The 21,767-nt window shown below is 43.5% G+C and overlaps 1 long non-coding RNA gene across 1 annotated transcript; it reads left to right on the forward strand.

The window, feature by feature from the left end:
- Nucleotides 1-346: 346 nt before the first annotated feature.
- LOC113592573 (uncharacterized) lies at nt 347-4,287 on the forward strand. The gene is made up of 2 exons (XR_003412474.2): nt 347-3,403; nt 4,026-4,287. It is a non-coding gene; the product is annotated as an uncharacterized LOC113592573 (long non-coding RNA).
- Nucleotides 4,288-21,767: the final 17,480 nt, after the last annotated feature.

A 21,767-nucleotide genomic window follows, 5' to 3' on the forward strand; every position in this document is an offset into this window, starting at 1 on the left:
CCTCTTAATTTAGAAGTTGTAAATTCCATTTCCAGTCTTTTGGTGGTTATTTTACAATTTTTAACATACACGCTTAATCCATCCCTCCTAAAACTATACCGTAAATTGGGGCGCCTGGGTGGCTTGGTCAGTTAAGCGTCCGACTTCGGCTCAGGTCATGATCTCACGGCCCGTGAGTTCGAGCCCCGCGTCGGGCTCTGTGCTGACCGCTCAGAGCCTGCAGCCTGTTTCAGATTCTGTGTCTCCCTCTGTCTCTGCCCCTCCCCTGTTCATGCTCTGTCTCTGTCTCAAAAATAAATAAACGTTGAAAAAAAAATTAAAAAAAAAAAAACTATACCGTAAACTAAGAATGATTCCATTTCCATTACAACCTCCCTCTTACATGTTAGTGTTGCTTGTTATTTTGGACCCACCTGCTTCTAATACGCCTATGTTGGATCACTACTGTCATTTTGGTTTTATGCAGTTCTTGTCTAGATTTGCCCAGGTTTACCAAATTGTTCACCTTTGTTTCTGGCGTACCATTCTTTTTTTTTTTTTCTTTTTTTTTCTAGTTACCAGCCCTTTTCCTTGAAACATATCTTTTAGTAGGACTTCCAGGGAAGTTATTGAGTCACCTGCTTTCTCCACGAATATAAAATGGTCTTACTGTACTCTCGTCCTTGAATGATGATCTCTTTGGGGATAGAATCTAGATCTAATGTTGTTTTACCCCCAACACACTTCTTATTGTTTCTCTGTTGTGGAGACGTTTGCTGTCAGTCTACATGTAGATTTCCTTTGTAGGTAATCTGGCTTTTCACTCCAGATTTAAGATTTTCTCTTTGCTTTTGGCTTCCTGCAGTCTTACCGTGCTGTGTTTAGGTGTGAATTTCTTTTTATTTACCTAGTTCAAGATTCATTGCATATCCCAAATCTTAGGATTCATGTTTTGTTTTGTTTTGTTTTGTTTTGATCAAATCTGCAAACCTTTCTGTCATTGTCTATTTAAGTCCTGTGTCCCCTAATTCTCTCTATTCTCTCCTTCTGGTACCTGTATTAGGTGTATGATATGCCCCCCCCCTTTCGAGGCAACATACCCTGAACCTTTCTTTCAGACTTTCCTTCACTTTGTCTCTCTGTGATGATTCCTGGGCAATTACCTCAGATTCATTTGCATTTTTTTTCTTCAGCTGTGGCTACTCTGTTGTGTAACCCTTCCACTGAGTTTCATTGCAGTGACAGTATACGCCATTTCCAGAGGTTCTATTTAGTTCTCTTTCAGATCCACCTTTTAAAAAATACTGTTATTTTCTCATGGTTCCAAATGTTCTTTTATGTCTTTAATAATTTTAAACTTAATGTAGAGTCTGTCTGATAGTTGTCTCTCCTGAGGTTCTCAGGACTCTCGTGTCTAGTGCCTCTCGGTTATGGTGGATGGTATCCACATATGTTTTGTGGTTTGATGTTGGGTCTGCATTTTTATCTTTACTTACCAGTTTTGGGCTTCCTGGTTCCTGGATCCTACAGGTAGGGTAATTCCCAGCCCCAAATTTATATCCAGGTGGGCTGTGGTCCCAAATTCTCAGTGAAGACTTCTTTCTCCACTTTCAAATCATGCCAAGACAGTCAAATGTTCTTGTCTTCCTGTGCCATTAGGAAGATTTTTTTTCCAGTGAATTATTTCTAAAATGACTCACCCTTTTGAGGGCTCCGGCTTAATGTGGGGACCTCAGTAGCCCCTCCCTGCTTTGGACAGGCCCAAACCACAGTGTCCTTCCCATTGGGATGCTGAAACTCCAGGCTTTCAAAGCCAGCAACCTGCCCAACGCCAGCTCTGTCCCCACTTACTTTCTCACCATGCTAACTGCCATTTCCCTTTGGCTTCTGGCCCTGGGGGCCTATCTCATGACCTCATTTCACTGGGTATTCCTTACATTTTGGCCAGTGTTTAGAGATGGGTTGTAGTGGGAGGATTATTAAAGTTATTTCATCCGCCATATTGCCAGAAATGGAACTCACTTCCATTTCAGATGTTGAATGTCTTCCATGTCAGGTGTATTTTTTCTTAGAGTATGGTGGCATCTAAGCCTCCTGAATAATTTGTCCTCTGAATAATCTCTTTTTAACTTTTATTTTAAGTTGAAGTATAGGTGAACTCGTGAATAATCTTTTATGGGTGAGGAGGCATTGGAATCATCGCAAATGAGGCAAACATAAGGTCAGTACGGGTATCCATTCTAATCACCTGGGAGCTTTAAAAAATTACTGATGCTTGGCTCCACCCAGAAGATTCTGATTTAATTGGTTGGAGGACCATCTGGGCAGTGGCCTTTTTTATAACTTCCCAAGTGATTCTAATGGGCAACCAAGGCTAAGCACGATTATTTAAAACATACTGATGAAAACAAGCAAACCATAATGATCCCTGGGCTCCACCCCAGAATGTCTGATTTATTTTGCCTGGGGAGGGCCCCAGGCATCATATTTTTCAGACATTTCCCTGACGATTGTAGTGAGGCTTGAGAACCAGTGATTTTCCCGGGCACGTGCACTCGGAGAAGTTCCGATAATGTCGGAGCTGAACACATAGGAAGTAATCTAGCCCAACATATGCATGTGCGCAGCTAGCCCTCTGACTCCCAGGGACCTTTTAATCATAGAGATTCCTGGAGGTTAAAGGGCCAGAGAGTCTTTCATTCCCCTGAGGACTGTGATGGGCAACCAAGTTTGGAAACCGCTCAGCCAACCCTTCTTGTTTTACAAAAGAGGAGCCCGTCCCTGGAGAATGTTTTCCTCTCAAAGTGGCAGAGCCGATTCAGAGGAAAGCTGACCCCTACCTTCCAGTCTAATGTCCATCTCCTCCATTTCCAAACATAAAGCCCGCTGCTGCTTTTAGACCATCTTGGCCATTTTAAAGAGGCCGATGTTTGAATTTGTGTGCAGTGACTTCAGGAACGTGGGGTTTTCTGTTTTGCTTTGTGTGTGGATGGCACGGACGAGGGGAAATAAAACAGCCTGCCACCTTGCACATAGGGTCATACTAGTAGCTTGGTGACCTGGCACCAATAAGCCATCATCCATCTCAATTTCCCCATCTGTAAATAGGGGCTTATGGTGGTTTTAAAATATAACCACAAATTCTTTAATTCTTCAAGAAGTGGGACCTAGTTCCCAGCCCCCTGAGCATCGGCTATACTTAGTAACTGGTTTCTAATGAGCGGAATGTGAAGGAAATGATGGTGTGTGAATTCCAAGTCTAGGTCACAAACAGCATCATGGCTTCTACCTTGTTCCCTCTTGTGGATCACTTCTCTGGGGGAAGCCAGCTGCCATATCATGAGGACAATCAAGGAACCCAGTGGAGGGGCCCATGTAGAGAAGAACTGAGGTTTGCTGTCGGCAACGTGATCTCACCAGGATTGTGAGTTAGACACATTAAAAGATCTGCAAGCCCAGGTCAAGCCATCAGATGACTGTTGCCCCGATCTATGCCTTGACGGCAACTACGTGAGACACCTTGAGCCAGAGCCTCCCAACTAAGCCATTCCCAGTTCCTGACCCCCAGATACTGTGTGAGATAGTAAAGACTGGTTGTCTGAAGCTACTAAATTGGGATAATTTGTTATCCAGAATAGATAACGAATACAGAGATACTTCAAAACTAAAGCACTAAAATAGGGCTGCGTACTTTATAGACTTACAACAGGATTCATATGCTAACATTTATAGAGTGCTTCAGTTAGACTCTGGCCAAATGAACTGCATATTAGATGGAAAGTAGCGATCGCGTATTATTAATGTTATCAGATTGCAACACATTTCATGTTCAATTACCTAAAATGCTCTTTCTGGAGCATTGCTTTGCTCATCATCTTATCCCCACTGCACACTTATAAAAGGTCACTGTCAAGATATAAAAGTATATATATGATTTAAATGTCTTGACTCAGTTGCTAACAACCATGAGCATGTTTTCAAATTGGAAAAGCAAGATTAATTTAAACTAGCTCCTTTTCACACAATGTGCTTTGTTTACTTTTCAGGGTTCCATTTCACTGCCAAGCCAAGTGCCTCTCTGATTAAAGAGTATGTTCACTTTATCTCCCTTAGTCTCCCACAAGCCTTACCCTTAAGAACAAGCATGGAAGGTTTCGCACCGAAAAAACAAACCATATTTTTACCAGAAAATATTTAGTAAAATGAGTTTTTATTGATGAGAACTTCACCAAGTATAAATTTCATGCCTAAAAGGAATGGGCCTTTTGTATTTCCCCTCAATAAATAAATAGCTTCTTTCCTCAAGAATTACGACTTCTGAGCGTGCTCTTAAATTCAAAGCCAGTTCAGGGGCGCCTGGGTGGCTCACTTGGTTAAGCGTCTGACTTCGGCTCAGGTCATGATCTCACGGTTCGTGGGTTTGAGCCCTGCATCAGGCTCTGTGCTGACAGCTCAGAGCTTGGAGCCTGCTTCGGATTCTGTGTCTCCCTGTCTCTCTGGCCCTCCCCTGCTCGCTCTCTGTCTCTCTGTCAAAAATAAGAAACATTTAAAATAAAAAAACATTCAAAACTAGTTTGTTTTCTTCCAAGAAATAGAAAATCAGCATGTGCATATAGACCCTTCATTGGTTGGTCCTTCTTCTAGATCTGTGTCATATGGGAAAGCCAGGATGGTATTTTTCTTTCTTTTTTTTTTTTTAATTTGTTAATGTTTATTTATTTTTGAGAGAAAGACAGCGTGAGCAGGGAAGGGGGGGCAGAGACAGAGAGGGAAACACAGAAACTGAAGCAGGCTCCAGGCTCTGAGCTGTCAGCACAGAGTCCAACATGGGGCTCAAACCCACGAACCGTGAGATAATGACCTGAGCCGAAGTCGGACGCTTAACCGACTGAGCCACCCAGGCGCCCCCAAGATGGTATTTTTCTAACAGTTGTAACCAGAGGTATAAAATACTTGGGAAGAACATGAAAAAAGGCAGAGAGTGTGAGCCTGAAGGTGAAGCTGTATTTTTCAAACACTCTTATCTACCATATAAATACCTTTATGTGTAATTTATTTATTCCTAACATTGTTTGATATACTTAGAGACATAAAAGTCTATTTAAACAATGGAGAAAATTTGCTTTGCTTTGTTATTTCCTTCCCGAACCGGGGAGAGAAATGCAAAAAGGTCTGTAATAGAGGGGGGTGGGGGGAGAAAACTTGTTTAGCCGATGTTTTTTCCTTTTTTCCTTTCCATGTTCCCAAAGGACACAGCTAGAAATCTAGTGTTGTGGCTGAAGAGTTTTGCTTTTTTCTCTCCCCCTCTGGCTTCCACTTTCCTCGATTCCAACTCAAAATGATCACACCCAGCCAGGGCAAAGGCTGCTTACAAGTTTACCCAAGTGAGAAAAAGTCAGACTCCTATTAAATATCAACATCATTGATTGACCACAGCAGGGATCCTAGGTGCGCGCAGAAAGGGATCAGACATCTTTATTCTCCGGGAGTTGTAAGAGCAGGACGGGGTCCAGTGTGAGGCTGGCCCCAGCACCTCTGGGTGGCAACTTCCCTCAGAGGACACCCGTGCCATGGTGCGGAGCCCCCTCCCTCCCCAACCCCAACCGCAGCTCCCTTCCGTGAGCCTGGGCATGGCAGGCCCGGGAGCTAAGTCCCTGGAATTCAGCAGAAAGTTACTGTTTTCCCAGACACTATCCCAGAGCTGCTCTCCCATGCAGCTTCAAGCTGTTTAACTGCCGTCTGTCATTCGGCCATCATTATTCGTATACGTGTAGGTAAATATTTTATTAAGCATCTTTGCCACTTGGCAGTTAGGGAGCCCTTTGCCTGCTAGACCTGGCGGCCGCCCAGCGCTGCCCGGGAGGGTGGGAGAGCAGCGGGCCGCTTGAACGCGCGGTGGTGTTAATAGAGCGGGGGGTCCTTTCCACCTGGAAACCATTTTCTCCTCTGGCCTCTCGGGCTTAATCTTCCATTTCTTCGTTTTTAATCAGTTACCAATTTGGCCTTGATGAAAGGTGCTGGGGCCTCCAGAAGAAATTGGCTGGGCCTTTTAACTCCACCTGGAAATGGTTGAGGCAGTGCTGCAGTCACCTGGCCTTACACCTCTGCACCCATTTGGGGCCTTGCCCCATCCCTCTGCCTTGCCGGACAGAAATCTCAATGTCACAGCTGGAAATACGCAGGGCCCAGGATGGGGCCCTCCACCCAGGCCCCACCACGCACACTGCTGTGTCTGTGAACGCCAACATTCTCAGAGGGCCTCTTCACCGCCTCGCCCCATAGCCCCGTCAGCCCGCCAATTGGCCAGCAACAAGCTCACAGCTTAGCCCACAAAACCACCAGTCAGCTTGGACCCACGTTTGGTCCACGTCTTCAGAATCCTGTGCTTTTTACCATTTTTCCAGGTGGCCAAAGCAGCAATACGAAGCATGGCCGTAGCGTTGTCCCGTCATATCTTTGGGTCTCCAGGAAGCCAACCCGATAGGATCTAGTTCTGTGTGAGAAATTCCAACTGTGGAGGACCGTGGGTATGACGCCCTCTTCTGGCAGATGCGGGGAACACCTACTTGCGCCCAGACGTGTCAGTTCCCTCTGCTGGTGGAGGAAAGAGAAGCTGTCTCTCTTGTCTCCCGGCCCCAGATTCCAGAATTCAGGGTCCTGACATTGAGTTGGGAGACCCAAGCCCCATAGATCCAGAGGTTTCCTGAAGATTAAACCGACACCCACCACGATAGCCCACACTGCAATTTCTGCAGTTACCAGTTCTAAGTGGCTGCAAAATGGATGAAGGGAAGAGTGGAGAAAGCACTCTAACCTCCCAAGGGGCTTCAAACAGGCCGAAATCAAATCTATGTAGCTCCACGTTGTATTGACACACAGAGACGGAGGGACGAAAGGAATAAGAGAAAAGATTAGGAGTGAGGACAATAGAGGGCAGACTTTACAGCAAATTGCTGAGTAAGACACTCGTGCTAAAAATAATACCGCTTGGAGAGGGCATAAGAAACAAAAGTGTGGCTGTGCCCATGGGTGGGAGGAACAAGAGGCTGTGCCTATAAACAGCCCGGATTAGAACAAGATGAAGAAAGGACCGTAACCCAAGAGGAGAAGGAATAAACGTAAGAATAATTTGAAGTGAACCAGAAAATTAACTTTGTCACCATCCTCTCGCTTCTGTGGCTCCCATGATGCCGGAGGTCCCCCGACAGTGGACGGCCACGCCTCTGGGTTGTGAACAGGCCCCAAGACCCCATCACCCACTCGGCAGATGCCTCGCAAGAAAGGAGGGCAAGACCTGGCTTCGTACCTGCTAGTCTGGATCATGGATAATCATGAACATTCAAAAAATCAATTGCCCAAGTGGCTGATGGGGAGGTCTGGCTTGACAGAAGGCGTTCACGAGAAAGACCCGGGGGGTTAGCTGATCACAAGCTTGATGTGAACCTACAGCGCAAGGAGGCTGTTGAGAACCCTAATGCAATCTTAGGCTCTATTAATAGAACGACAGAGTGTGGAGGGAGAGAGGCAATAATCCCACGCGTGCTGGCAGGTCAGGCCACATGCAGTTTTATGCTCAGTCCTGCGGGCTGTATTTTAAGAGAGGCGCTGGCAAATTCAAGCCTGTTCAGAAGAGCATGAAAAGGACTGGATGCCAGTATTTAGACAGCATCGAGATTAGCCTGACAGTCCTTTTACAATTGGCAAAATCAGCATGCTTATTGCATTGAAGACAGAGAATCGCAGTAGCTGGGACGGAGAATCAGGGTTTCAATGTTTGCTTCACCTCCCTGAGCTTCTGGCGGTGCCCTTTCTATATGATGGGGATATGAGCCTCCACCCGCCCTTCCTGCGAGCATAGTTTGAAGATGGTCTGCCCCGTGGGGCTTGTGTATTAAACACCTACTTGCTGCCAGCTCTGTGCCAGGCGCCAGGGCACCAAGAGGAACTTGAAGTCCAGTTGGACACACAGGCCCGTAAACAGGCATTTTGCGCATAACGTGACATGATAATAGATACGCGGATTGATTTGAGATGAGATGTAATTAATTTCTTAGAGGGGAGGAATGACAGGAGAGAAAACCAGAGTCTTCAGGGTATACGTACTTGCAAGTGCAGACAAAGGGGGAAAAAATCGCTGGAGGTCAGAGAGGAGAGGCCATGGGTGTGGAATGCTTAGAATCAGGGGATTTCAGAGTCACGGAAGACAGCTGAAAGGTCTCGACAGCGTCCGGTGCCACCAAGAAATCCAGGAGGAGGAGGAGAAAAGCTGAAATATTTCCAGACCAAACCCCGGAGGTGGAGATTAGGAGTTCGTCCTTAGTGGCAAAGAAACACATTTTGGGGAAATGCTGGAGGCAGAGACGAATTCATTTAGAAAGTTTGTGGAAGGCTGCATCTATTGAACACCGACTGCACACCGAGCATGGTGCTAATGCACTGTGGAAGTTCAAAGAGAGTAAGACTTGGTTGGAGCCCACTTCAATAGTGACAGGTGAGCTAAGACTAACACCTGTCAATTCATTAGGGAAGAGTAGAAGATTATGACCTGAATTGTTCGACTCGGTGAGGCACACAGACGGTGGTTTCAATGGCCAGTTGGTGGACCCATGATGTTCCTTATGTTTGTGAAAGCCAGAGGAAGAAAGAATGGAGTCGGTGTATTCCCAATATGGTGAATCTGGTCCTAGGCTTCCCCCTCCCCTTGTTTCTTGGGACGTTTCCTTTCCCAGAAGTGTTCAGAAACACAATTCTTGTCTTAACATCGCTCGTGTTTTCTCCCACTTTGTTATTTACCAGTGAAATTAATATTACTCTTCACCCTGCTCACATTCTAGATCCACCATGCGTTTTTTTCATCAGTGGGTTTGTGTTTGGTTGATTAGTTATTCATGTATAATGCAAGATGACAAGAGCTGTAATACAGAGAAATGATTGTGGAGAACGCAGGAGTACAAGCTCTGGAGTTGGCTTCTTTTTTTCTTTCTTTTTTTTTTTTTGTGGGGGAGTGTGTGGGTAGGCAGGTTAGTAAGGCTCTTGGATTACTTGCAGATGGTTGAAATTCTCTTCTTACCAAAGTGGTGACTGAAGCAAAATTGGGGGGATGAAAATAAATGGCATTTGCTATACATCCATCCCCTCGGTCTCCTTGATCTGCATCACGAGCCCCTGGTGGACTTTCGGATATGTCCTGTACAAAAGCTCAAGTCATTTGACTTCTCTGAACTTGAGTTTCCCCGTGTGTATCACGTCCAATGTTTCTATGTTGGCTTCTTTCATAGGTTAAATTTTTCAAAGGGAATCTACCTTATAAATGAGTTCTTCCTCTAACTTACCCCCTGGGACTTCCTTTGGAGTAGCCAAAGATGGGATCTCTATGGGATGCAAAATCTGATCCCTCCAATGGCTTCCCACTGCACTCAACCCCTTTGGCGTAGCCTAAAAGGCCCTACGTGATCTGATCCTGTCCTGCTTTTCCAATCTACACCATACCACCAGCCCCTACCATTTCTCAAACCAAATAAATGACTGTAGCTCCTCAAGCCCTTTGCATTTGTTACTCTTCCTGCTTGGAATATTCTTTCTCGGCTCACTGAATGGATATCTCCTTATTACTTCCCAAATCTTAGTTCCAGTACCACCTCCTTGCAAATGCCTTTTCTGGTCAACCTCTCTAAAGTCACCTCCCCACCCATTGCTATCTAGTTTATTGCCTTATTTCTTGCCTGCCGGGAGTCCAGCTGAGGGCCTCGATTATCCTCTATTTCAGTCTTTCAGCATGGGCAGCATGGGCTTCCTAACAGCATGGAAGCTGGATTTTAAAAGGGAAGAAGAAACACCCAAATTCAAAACGTTCTCCAGCATCCCTAAATCATTTTCTAGCACATTACCCTATTTTACCTTCTTTGCACTTCTCACTCTCTGAAATTATTGTGCCAATTTACGATTCCTTGCTAATTGCCAGCTCCCTCCCCCACCATCCACGAGGATGTAAAATCTTCGAGAATGGAAACCTTGCCTATCTCGTTCACTGCACACGCCCAGCACAAAAGAAGTGCCCAATAAACATTTGTTGAATAAGTGAATTTTAAATGTTCAGAAATAAAGAGAAAGAAACAATTAGGATGCACGTGAAATGCAATGAAACACACAAACGTACACATGTTCACAAAAAATCAGGCTGCAGAGAACTTTTCAGGAAGAGAACTGTGGCCTGAAGGACGGAGAGCCCACCATGCAGTGAGCCAGGAGTGAATTGGTCATATTTGCAGCCCCCCACCCCCCACCCCGCCTCCTGCTGTTCAGAACTCATCACAGAGCTGGACTGAGCACAGGGACCCAGGACACATAGGACCCTGCAGGTGACCAGGATCAGGACCTGGAAAGCTGGACCTCAAGGGGAAGTAGGCTACGCCCGGACATCACAGATCCCCAACAGGATGACGTTGGTAGCAATTCCCTGAAGTCCTGCACCTGGTGTGGGAGGGCTCTGGGGCTTTACTTGAACCTAGCCGTGCAGAGGAAGATGACCTTGGTTTCACACAATTCAAATCAGCACCTACTATACAAAAAACACCGTGCTCCATGCAGTGGGTGATGGAGAGGTGAGAGGCAGGGACGTGTGTCCAAGCAGAGCGGCTCTTTGACAGGATGGAGGGGTTAAGTGGCAAGGGAAGGAGGCCACCAGCCCGGAAGTTACAGGCAAGGGAGAAGCAGAAAGGTTTCCAAGAGGGGCCAGCACTGGAGGTGGCTACAAAGAGGGCCTTTCAGAGGCAGGGAAGCCTGGGGACCCCCCAGGATCTCCATTAGACTGGAGGAGGGTAGGGCCTGCAGGAAGTATAAGAAGAGCCATTTATTAACAAAAGTTCCAGCAAAGTCCCTCAGGACCAATCCCGGAGCCAGTAGCTGGAGTCACGGACTGAGAACAGGAGAGAAGAGTGGAGAACACTTGCACAACTTCAGCAAGAAGGAGAGGAAAGGGGTGCCGGGTAGTCAAAACCACAGGTGGCCCTGCAGCGATGGCGGAGAAGTCCAGAAACACATCTGGGGCACGTTGTGATTGAACACAGTAATCAGCAACCTTTGGAAAGTGTGTGTACGAGGGGATTTGGGGGTAAAGAGTCATTATAAAAACAACAGACGGATGGGGCTGAACAAACGGAGTCTGAGATCAACATGGAACACGCTCATGCTCATAGTGGTGCTGTTCCCAACAGCCAAAGGGTGGAAGCCCGGCAGCGTCCTTGAACAGGTGCGTGGGTACGCGAAATGTGGCACATATGTACAACGGAATATCATGCGTCTATGACAAGGAATGAAAAAGCGAAACGCTACAATGTGGATGAGCCTTGAGGACAGAGCGATATAAGGGAACTAAGCCAGATGCAAAAGGGGAAATAGTACATGCTTCCACTGATAGGAAGTACTCAGAATAGTCACATTCATGGGACGGAAAGTAGAATGGTGGTTGCCAGGGTCTGAGGGGAGGGGAGAACGGGAGTTCTTGTCAAGTGGGTACAGAGTTTCAGTTCGGTATAATAAAAAAAAAAAGTTCCGGAAATGGATTAAAAATAAGTTCTGCAAATAGCAGTGATGATAGCATGAAAATGTGAATGTACGTAGCATCACTGACATATACGCTTAAAAATGGTTACACGGCATATTTTATGTAAAATGTGTATTTTGCCACAGTAAAAATATTAATAAGGAGAAATAAGCAAGTCAAGAATATCCAGGACAGCTCCGAGAAGGGAAAGTAAAGGGGAGATAAAACACTATCGGTTATTAACACAGATTATAAAACCTCAGGAATTAAAACAGGGTCGTGCTAGCCCTTGATTACACAGACAGACCATGGGACCAGCAGAAAGTCCGGAAACAGGCCCAAATCATGCAAGACTTTCGTGTGTGGGAAAGGTGGCGTCTGGAAACGGCGGGGAAACCGTGCTGGGATTAACTGGAACCATCAGGAACAAAAGGAAGTTGGCTCCTTATCTCATACTTCTGGCCGGAAGAACTCCACATGGAAAAGAAATGTAAATGTGAAACGCGACCCCGCACAAGGATCAGAAGGAACCGGGAGGGAAGTCTTTTTTAGCCTCAGAGGGTGAGTAAATAGCAGCTGTGACTTGCGGGGGGGGGGGGGGGGGGGGGGGGAGGTCCCAGCTCTCTGTGCCTATGTCGTGGGGTCGTTGTGAGCCCTGTAGGAGTTAATACCTGTGAAGTACTTGGAACAGTGCCCAGCACACACACAAAAATAGTAAGTGACCACCACCACCACCATCAGCAGCATCATCGTGATCATCAAAAAGAACTGAAGACGTTTATAAGCTGATACGGAAAAAGAAGTATCAAGGTATGTGAAACGGAAACCAAAGGCAAGGTAGAGAACCATGCACGTAATATACTATCCTTGGTTTTCAAAGGTGGTGGGGGGGGGGGTGGAGAAAAAACACATGCACGTATACACCTACATATATATGTAAGTGTGTATTTACACACACATATACACAGTAAACATCTGTGGCCAGGCCACTGCATTACACAACTCCAGGGGCCACAATTCCATTGTATTCCATGTCAGTGGCCTCCCAGGAGCTCAGTATAAATGGTGCCCCTTGGAGCTGTGCACCACGGTGGCCCTGCTAACTTGACTGAGTTTGGTAACATATTTCTGGGAACACAACGGAATGACCCTGGTTGCCTGTGGGGAAGAGATATAGGTGGCTTGGAACAGAGGTGGGAAGGAGGCTTTTCACAGCACAGTCTTTGTGTCTTTTCAATCTGGAACTATGTACATGTGCTACAGAACACTCCTCGCTCCAGAAAATAAAGGGACCTGTAAAAATAAATCAATGCACACCTATAAAAGTAAGACGTAAAAGTAACGGCACAAGTTAAGGAATTGGGGAAATACCAAAACAAGGATGAAGGACAGAATTATGATTGAGCATGACTTTTCTGGTTATCTCTGTGTGTCTGTCTGGAGTGCTTTGAAAGGCATCGTGTAGAGCAGGAATGGGGGAATGATAGCCCCAAGCTATATCCGGCCCACCACCTGTTTTTGTAAATAAAGTTTTATTGGAAAACAGCCACAATTGGGTTATAGACCATCTATGGCTGCTCTCCTCCTACATTTGGTTATTGAGTAACTTTGGTTTTGGCAAGTTATTTGCTGCTATTTCTAGTTCAATCTATAAATCCAGTTCCCTGGAATGATTCCACTAAAAGGCACGGTGAAGAAGTAGGATGATAGCAATGGGTTGTAATGAACAGATTAGTCTGGATTTAGAACTTAAGTAAACAAGAAGCAAAGGTGTTCACCACAATGAAAGTAACGTTAGGATAAATGTTAACAAACTGAATTTGTTTGCATATGATAAGAAACAGAGAGAGAACCTGGATTGAAGTAAGAAAAACATACCAAGACAAATTAAAGATCATCAAAGTGGAGAAAATGAAAAAGAAGATATTCTCACAAATAAGCTAGGCCCTGTTAAGAAGTATAGTATTGGGGCACCTGGGTGGCTCAGTCGACTGAGCGTTCAACTCTTGGTTTCCACTCAGGTCATGATCCCAGGGTCATGGGATCGAGCCTTGTGTCAGGCTCCACACTGAGCATGGAGCCTGCTTGAGATTCTCTCTCTCTCTCTCTCTCTCTCTCTCTCTCTTTCTCTCTCTCTCCCCTCTCTGCCCTTCTCCCCTGTTTGCACTATCTCTGTCTAAAATAAAATAGGGGTGCCTGGGTGGCTCAGTCAGTTAAGCAGCTTCGGCTCAGGTCATGATCTTGGGGTCCGTGAATTCAAGCCCCGATATCGGGCTCTGTGCTGACAGCTCAGAGCCTGGAGCCTGTTTCAGATTCCGTGTCTCCCTCAGTCTGCCCCTCCCCCACTCACACTCTGTCCCTCTCTCTCAAGAATAAATAAACATTAAAAATAAATTAGAAATCAATCAATCAACCAATAAAAGAAGTATGGTATTAAAATAATTCCCTATGTTATGACATGGGATAAGGTATTTAAAAATATGAGAATAAACACATCTCCTATCTTGAAATCTCACCAGGCATTCAGTCTCTCAACGTCCAGGGGAACATTCGAAGGTTATCTGAGACACAGAACAATTATCTTTTGGGCAGGACTGTCCTATGCCTTGTAGGAGTCTGGCATCCCTGACTCCCCACTAAATGCTGCTAATGGCGCAGTTCATAGTGACAATCAAAACAACTCCTTCGAATTTTCAAAACTCCCCTGAAGGGAAGCACCACCCGCCTTGAGAACCACAAATACATGTGAAAGCAATTTGAAAAGTTAAAAGCACTTTTCAAATGCACAGTATGATTGATCGACACATGTGCAGTGGAGTTTCAACAGATATTACATACCTGCACTATTTACACGAAGACTACTGAGTTCTGAAACGCGAATGTTTTCTTTTTTCATAAAACTGACTTCCATTTTTGGAAACATGGCAAGTAAATCAATATACTTACTGAAAACAACCCAACATTCTGGATTTAAAATAACTGAAGGGCATCAATGAATGAGCAGAAAAGTTAAGGATCCTTAGCCCAGGGATTGAGCAACGTGGAGCTCAGAGTTGCGAGCTGAGCACAGCACTCCAAGGACATTTGCTGTACCTGGTGAACTTGAAGTTTGGCAGTCATGGCCTTGAAGACTTGTAAAAAAGGAGCCAAAGCTCCAGATGTGCCCAAGATGGAGAGTCTAACAGATCTTCCAGGGTGAAGATGGGATATCACCAAAAGCTATTCCTGGAGTGAAGGCATGGATTTAGAAATACCTCCAACGTCCTCCTGGACACTGCGAGGAAAATCTGTTCCAAAGCTTGCAATTGAGAGGATACGATGTATATGCGTGTTTGCACGTGTGTGCGCACACATGCCACGAATCACCACAAAACATTCAAACTGCCAGCTGTCCTTGACACAGTTTATAGCAAAAAAGTCCACACTATCTGCGTGGTCTGAATACCCCAAACGGAGAATGTAACTGGAGTCCTCCCAGGATACGGTAATGCCTCCAGCACCTGACAGAAGCGAAAGTGAATCCTCTACAGAGGAAGCCAAATGTATCCCAGACTTCAAAGTATTCCCTCAAATAAAATGCCAAGGAACATGATCAGGTCAGAGTTAAATGATAGAGGGAGAGGGGGAGAGGAGGAGGAAGGAGGGAAGAAGGAAGATACTAAACAATGGAACGAGTTCTTCAGTGAAAGAACTAAGAGTGGGAGCAGCAGGTGGCTGGAACAAGCTGCGAGAGGCCCGGATCCCGGGACAGTGAGATGAAGACTATAAAAGAACCACGTTTAAATGTTTGGGGGAAAATCCAGGCATGAAAACGCATACAAGGAAGAGAAGCTTTTAAAAATGATCAAACAATTTTCGAAAGGAACCAAAAGAACCCGCTGGACAAAGAAAGAACTCCATGGACAGATTTACTAGAAAAATCACGTGTGAAGAGAATGAGAAAACTGGAAGACTGATCTGAAAAACATTTCCAAATTGCAGCAGAGACACACAAAGAGAAAATATGAAAGAGGAAGCAAAGACATGGAGGAGAGATCAAGAGCTGTTAGCAAACATCTAATTACAGTCCCAAAACGGAAAGGAAACAAGGATGGGGCAATGGCAACATCTGAACAGATAGGGACTAAAGGCGCCTGGCTGGCTCAGATGGTGGAGCATGTGACTCTTGATCTCGGGGTTGTGAGTTCGAGCCCCACGTTGGGTGTAGAGATCACTTAAATAAATAAATATTTTAAAAAAGAAGAGACAGGACTGAATATCGTTAGGACTGATGAAATACCAACCCACGGAGTCAAGAAATCCAAGGTATCCCCAGAAAAAGCTATCTAGATAGATAGGTAGATAGATATAGATAGATAATATATATCATATATAATATTAGAATATAGTGTGTGTGTGTGTATATATATATATATATATCTCACTGTGAAATTGCAGAACACCAAAGACAAAGGGAATTTCTTAAGAGCAGTAAGACACAAAAGACAGATTATTATTTTTTTAATTTTTTTTAACTTTTATTATTGAGAGACACAGAGACACAGAGCATGAGCCTGGGAGACACAGAAAGAGAGAGGGAGACACAGAATCTGAAGCAGGCTCCAGGCTCTGAGCTGTTAGCACAGAGCCTGACATGGGACTCAAACTCACAAACCACGAGATCATGACCTGAGCCAAAGTCGGACGCTCAACCAACTGAGCCACCCAGGCGCCCCTGAAGACAGATTATTTTTAAAGGAATGACAGACAACTTACTACTCACTGGCGTTAATAGAAACCAAAAGACAATGTAGAATATCTTCAATGTGCTGAGAGAAAATGATGGTCGTTTTCAATTCCATATCCATAATTAAAGTGAAAAAGTCACTTCCAGATAAACAAAAACCGAAAGAATTTGGTACCAACAAAACTTCACTCCTGGAAGGAGAAAAATTCGTTCTGATGTAAGGTATGAGGAGCAAGAGGGAATAAAGCACATAAAAAGTGAAAAACAAGTAGAATATTGAATATACAAAGCAACAATAGAGGCTCTTGGGTGGCTCAGTCGGTTGAGCATCCAGCTCTTGATTTCAGCTCAGGTCGTGATTCCAGGATTGTGGGATTGGGTCCCGCATCAGGCTCCATGCTTAGGAGCCTGCTTAGGTTCTCTCTCTCTCTCTCTCTCTCTCTCTCTCCCTCTGCCCCTCTCCTCTGCTCATGCTCTCTCTCTAAAAACAAAATATAAAAGAAATTAATAAAGTGACAATAATAGTAGGCATGGAATTACAAAAGGAAAATCAATAGAATTAAGAAGCAGCAATAATAGCATAGAAGTCAGGAACACATAAATGGAAGTTGTAAGGTTTTTATATTTCTCAGAAGAGTAAAATTATTGAGTAACTTTGATTTTGGTAAGTTATTTGCTGCTGTTTCTAGAGAAACCACTTGCAGAATAGAAACAGAATTCTCAAGCCAGTGGAAGGAAAAAAATGAAAATGGAAAAAGCAACAAAGCAATCTAAAAGAGGACAAGAGAGAATAGAAAGAAATGGAATTTGTGGGAAAAACAGAAATAAAAAACATGAAATTAAGAACATGATAGCTATAAACCTGAAATAATAATTATAACAAATATAAATAAATTAAATACTTCCCCTAAAATACAGAGCATGTCACAGGTCATGATCTCACAGTTCGTGAGTTCGAGCCCTGCATCGGGCTCTGTGCTGACAGCTCAGAGCCTGGAGCCTGCTTCCGATTCTGTGTCTCCCTCTCTCTGTTCCTCCCCCACTTGCCCTCTCTCTCTCTCAAAAATAAAGATTAAAAAAAAATTTTTAAATAAAATAAAATAGAGCATGTCAGAATAGATATTTATTTTATTTTTATTTATTTTTAGTATATTTATTTTGATGGGAGGTGGGTAGACAGAGAGGGAGAGAGAGAATCCCAAGCAGGCTCCACGCTGTCAGCACAGAGCCCCGCGTGGGTCTTGATCTCACGGACAGTGATCTCATGACCTGAGCAGAGCTCAAGAGTCAGTAGCTTAACCAGCTGAGCCACCCAGGTGCCCCTGGATATATATTTTTTAACTAACCACATGCTGCTCCTAAGAAACATGTCTTTTTTTTCTTTTTTTTCCCCCTAAGAAACATCTTAAGCAAGAGCGTACAGAGTTTGAAAGTGAGAGGATGAAGAAAGGTTTACTAAGAAACGGGTGTATAGGGTTGAGCTATCTTAATATTAAGCAGAATAGACTCAAGGCAAAAAAGTATGCTATGGACAAGAAGGATTAAGCAATTCAGTTAAACAAGAAGATGTGTATAATTTAACATTAACTCAATAACTTTCCAAATCTATTAAGCCAAAACAGACAATACCAAGAGTAATAAACCAGCAATCATAATGGGACACTTTAGTCACCTTCTCCATTAACTGGTGGAGCAAACGGTAAAAAATCATCAGCAAGGATATAGGAGATTTGAATAACCCAGTGGACATTATGTCGGTTCAGGAAATAGATCCCAAGATGGGATCAGCTGTGCCAGGGGTTTATTGGGGAGACCGCCTGTGAAGGAGGAGGGGAAAGAGGCAGTGTTAGGCAGGAGGGCTTTCTGACCACAATACAGGTCCGAAAGGAGTGGGAGAAAGAAGAGAAATAAGTAAGAAGAGTTTCAGATTACAGTGTAGCTCTACAAATGTGTTGGCTAGACTGATGGGGTGACCCTGAGCCAAAGTTGCCCATTAGGGGAATGGGCCCTGCACTGACACCACTGACCTGTTCAGTCATTGGCGGGGAAGAGCCCGGGGGGAAGAGTGGTCTCAGCGCAGATGGTGTTGGTGGATCCAGAGGCACAGATGTTAGGGCTCCAGTCAACTATGCTTCCCTCAGCAGGAGAGCTGAATTGCACGTGACCATGACCACCATAGACATACTTAGCAGAAGACCTGAGTGGCACATGTTCCCTGCCACCACAGATAAATTCAGAACACCACTCCCCAAAACTGCAAAAACATAATTGTTTTAAGTACACACAGAACATTCACAAAACTGGACTATAGGGACACCAGGGTGGCTCAGTCAGTTGAGCATCAACTCTTGATTTCAGCTCAGGTCATGGTCCTGGGGCCATGGGATCAAGCCCCATATCGAGCTCCGTGCTGAGTGTGGAGCCTGCTTAAGATTCTCTCCCTCCCTCCCTCTCTCTCTCTCTCTCTCTCTCTCCTTTGGCCCCTTGCCCCCATTCATGCTGTCTCTCTCTAAATAATCTTTTTTAAAAATGGACTATATACGGGGTCATAAAGTAAATCTCAATACATTTCTTGAGGATTGAAATCATAAAGACTACATTCACTGACAATAATAAAAAATGACTAGAATGCCCCTTATATGCATAGAAATTCAGAAACACATATTCAAATAAACAAGGGATCAAAGAAGAAAACATAGTAGAACTTAAAAACTATTAAAGGATGAACTGTAATGAAATACATAGCAAAATCTTCAAATAGAGCTAAATAACATTGAGAGAAATGTAAGTCCAAAACCCTGTGTTTAAAAAAAAAAAGAAAACCAACAATAAGCTAAGTCTCCATTTTATGAAGTTAGAAATGGATCAGCAAAATAAACTCAAGAAAGGTAGGAAAGGAAATAATTAAGGTAAGAGTAGGAATTAATGAAATAGAAAATAAACACAACAGACACAATTAACACACCAAATGTCGATCCTCTGAAAAGACTAATAAAAGTGACTGACTGAGAAATAAGAGAAAAGCATAAACGATATCAAGAATGAAACAGTGATATAAATACAGAGGCTGCGGACATTGAAACAAAACATGAGGACATTGTTGAAAATTTTTATGTCACTAAATTTGAAATCTTTTATGAGACAGACACATTCTCAGGAAAATCTAACTGATTCAAGAAATAGAAACTCTGAGCAATTCTATAACCATGAAGGAAATTGAATTTGTAGATTTAAACCTTCCTACATATTAGACTGCAGACCCTGATGACATCGGGAGCATGTTCCAGACATTCAAAAAATAAATAATTGTAATCTTATATAGAGCTATTTCGGAGAATCTAAAAAGAGCTCCCATTCCCTCAATTAGTTTTATGAATCTAGCATTAACTTGATACCCAAACTGGAAAGTATAAGAAAGGAAATATTCAGGAGATCTCTCTCATGAATGTAGATTCAGAAATCACAAGCAAAATGTTAGCCATGTGAATCAAAATATATGAAAAAGATAATGATATGAGGAAAGATAAAGATATGAGGAAAGTAATATAATAAAGGAGAAAAATTACGTGATCATTAGCCATAAATGAAGAAGGGGTTGATAAAATTCAGCATCCATTCTTTTCTTTTTTTTAATAAATTTATTTATTTAAGTAATCTCCACACCCAACGTGGGGCTTGAGCTCATGACCTTGAGATCAAGAGCCTCTCACTTTTCCAACTGAGCCAGCCAAGTGCCCCTCAATATCCATCCTTGATTTAAAAAAAAAAAACACGGGGCGTCTGAGTGGCTCAGTTGGTCAAGCATCCGACTTTGGCTCACATCATGATCTCACGGTCCGTGAGTTTGAGCCCTGCTTCAGACTCTGTGCTGACAGCTCAGAGCCTGGAGCCTGCTTCAGATTCTGTCTCCCCTCTCTCTGCCCCTCTCCTGCTCACGCTCTCTCCCTCAAAAATAAATGAACATTAAAAAAAATTTTTTAATAAAGAAAAAAGAAAACTCTGAAAATATTTGGAATGGAAGGAAACCTTCATAACATGATAAAGGCTCTCTACCAAGCATACTGTAGTAGAGGTCCTAACTAATGTAATAAGGCAAGAAAAGAAATTAGTGGTATTATAAAGGAAGAAACCATCAAAATTTGTAGACAACATGGTTGCGTACATGGAAAATCCAAAAAGAGTATGCATACTATCAGAGTTAATAAGTCAATTTAATGAAACTGCTAGATACAAAGTAAATATTGCAAAAACCAATTGAATTTCTATATTCTAGCTGTAAGCAAGCTGAAATGAAATTTTAAAAGACCATATTTACAATAGCATCAGAAAACCAAAAACATAGGAGTGATTCGTCATTAGATGTGCAAGACTTTTACACAGAAACTATAAAACACTATTCATAAATATTAAAGCAAGTCTACATATGTGGAAGGTTATATCGTGTCCATGAGCTGAAAGACTCAAGTTATTAAAGAAATCAGTTCTCTTTGAGGTGATCTATAGAATCAATTTAATCCCAATCAAAATCACATCAGAATCTTTAAGTTTCAATTTTCAATTTTTTGTTGCTAAGCCTATAGATACACAATTGCATTTTGTATGTTGAATTTGTATTCTGTGACCTTATTGAACTCATGTATTATGTCTGGTAGTGTTTTTGTAGATTCTTTAAGATTTTCTACATAGATAATCCTGTTATCAGTGAATAAAGACAGTTTTTTTTTAAGTTTATTTATTTAGAGAGAGAGAGAGTGAGCACGAGTGGGGGAGGGACAGAGAGAGAGGGAGAGAGAAAGAATCCCAAGCAGGCTCCACACTGTCAGAATGGAGCCCAACGCAGGGCTCAAACTCATGAACTGCAAGATCATGACCTGAGCCAAAACCAAGAGTCGGACACAACCAGCTGAGTCACTCAGGTGCCACTGAACAAAGACAGTTTGATTTTGGAGCACCTGGGTGGCTCAGTTGGTTAAGCATCCAACTTCAGCTCAGGTCATAATCTCGTGGTTTGTGAGTTTGAGCCCCACATTGGGCTCTGGGCTGACAGCTTGGAGCCTGGAGCCTGCTTCGAATTCTGTGTCTCCCTCTCTCTCTGCCCCTTCCCTGCTCATATTCTCTCTCTCTCTCTCTCTCTCTCTCTCTCTCTCTCTCTCTCTCTCTCAAAAATAAACATTAAAGAAAAAAAGGACATTTGGATTTCTTCCTTTCCAATCTGTATGCCTTTTATTTTTCTCTCGCCTTATTCTCCTGCCTCCAAAATGTTAAATGCAGTTGGTAAGTGTGGACACATTTGCATTATTCACAGTCTTAGGAGGAAAGGCATCCAACATCTCACCATTAGGTGTAATATTAACTGTAGGTTTTTTTGAAGACTGCTTTTACCAGGTTAAGTGAATTATTTTCTCCTTCTCCTTCTCCTTCTCCTCCCCTCCTCCTCCTCCTCCTCCTCCTTCTTCTTCTTCTTCTTCTTCTTCTTCTTCTTCTTCTTCTTCTTCTTCTTCTTCTTCATTTTTTTAGAGA

Source organism: Acinonyx jubatus, chromosome E1 (genome assembly GCF_027475565.1).
Source record: "Acinonyx jubatus isolate Ajub_Pintada_27869175 chromosome E1, VMU_Ajub_asm_v1.0, whole genome shotgun sequence".
NCBI lineage: Eukaryota > Metazoa > Chordata > Mammalia > Carnivora > Felidae > Acinonyx > Acinonyx jubatus.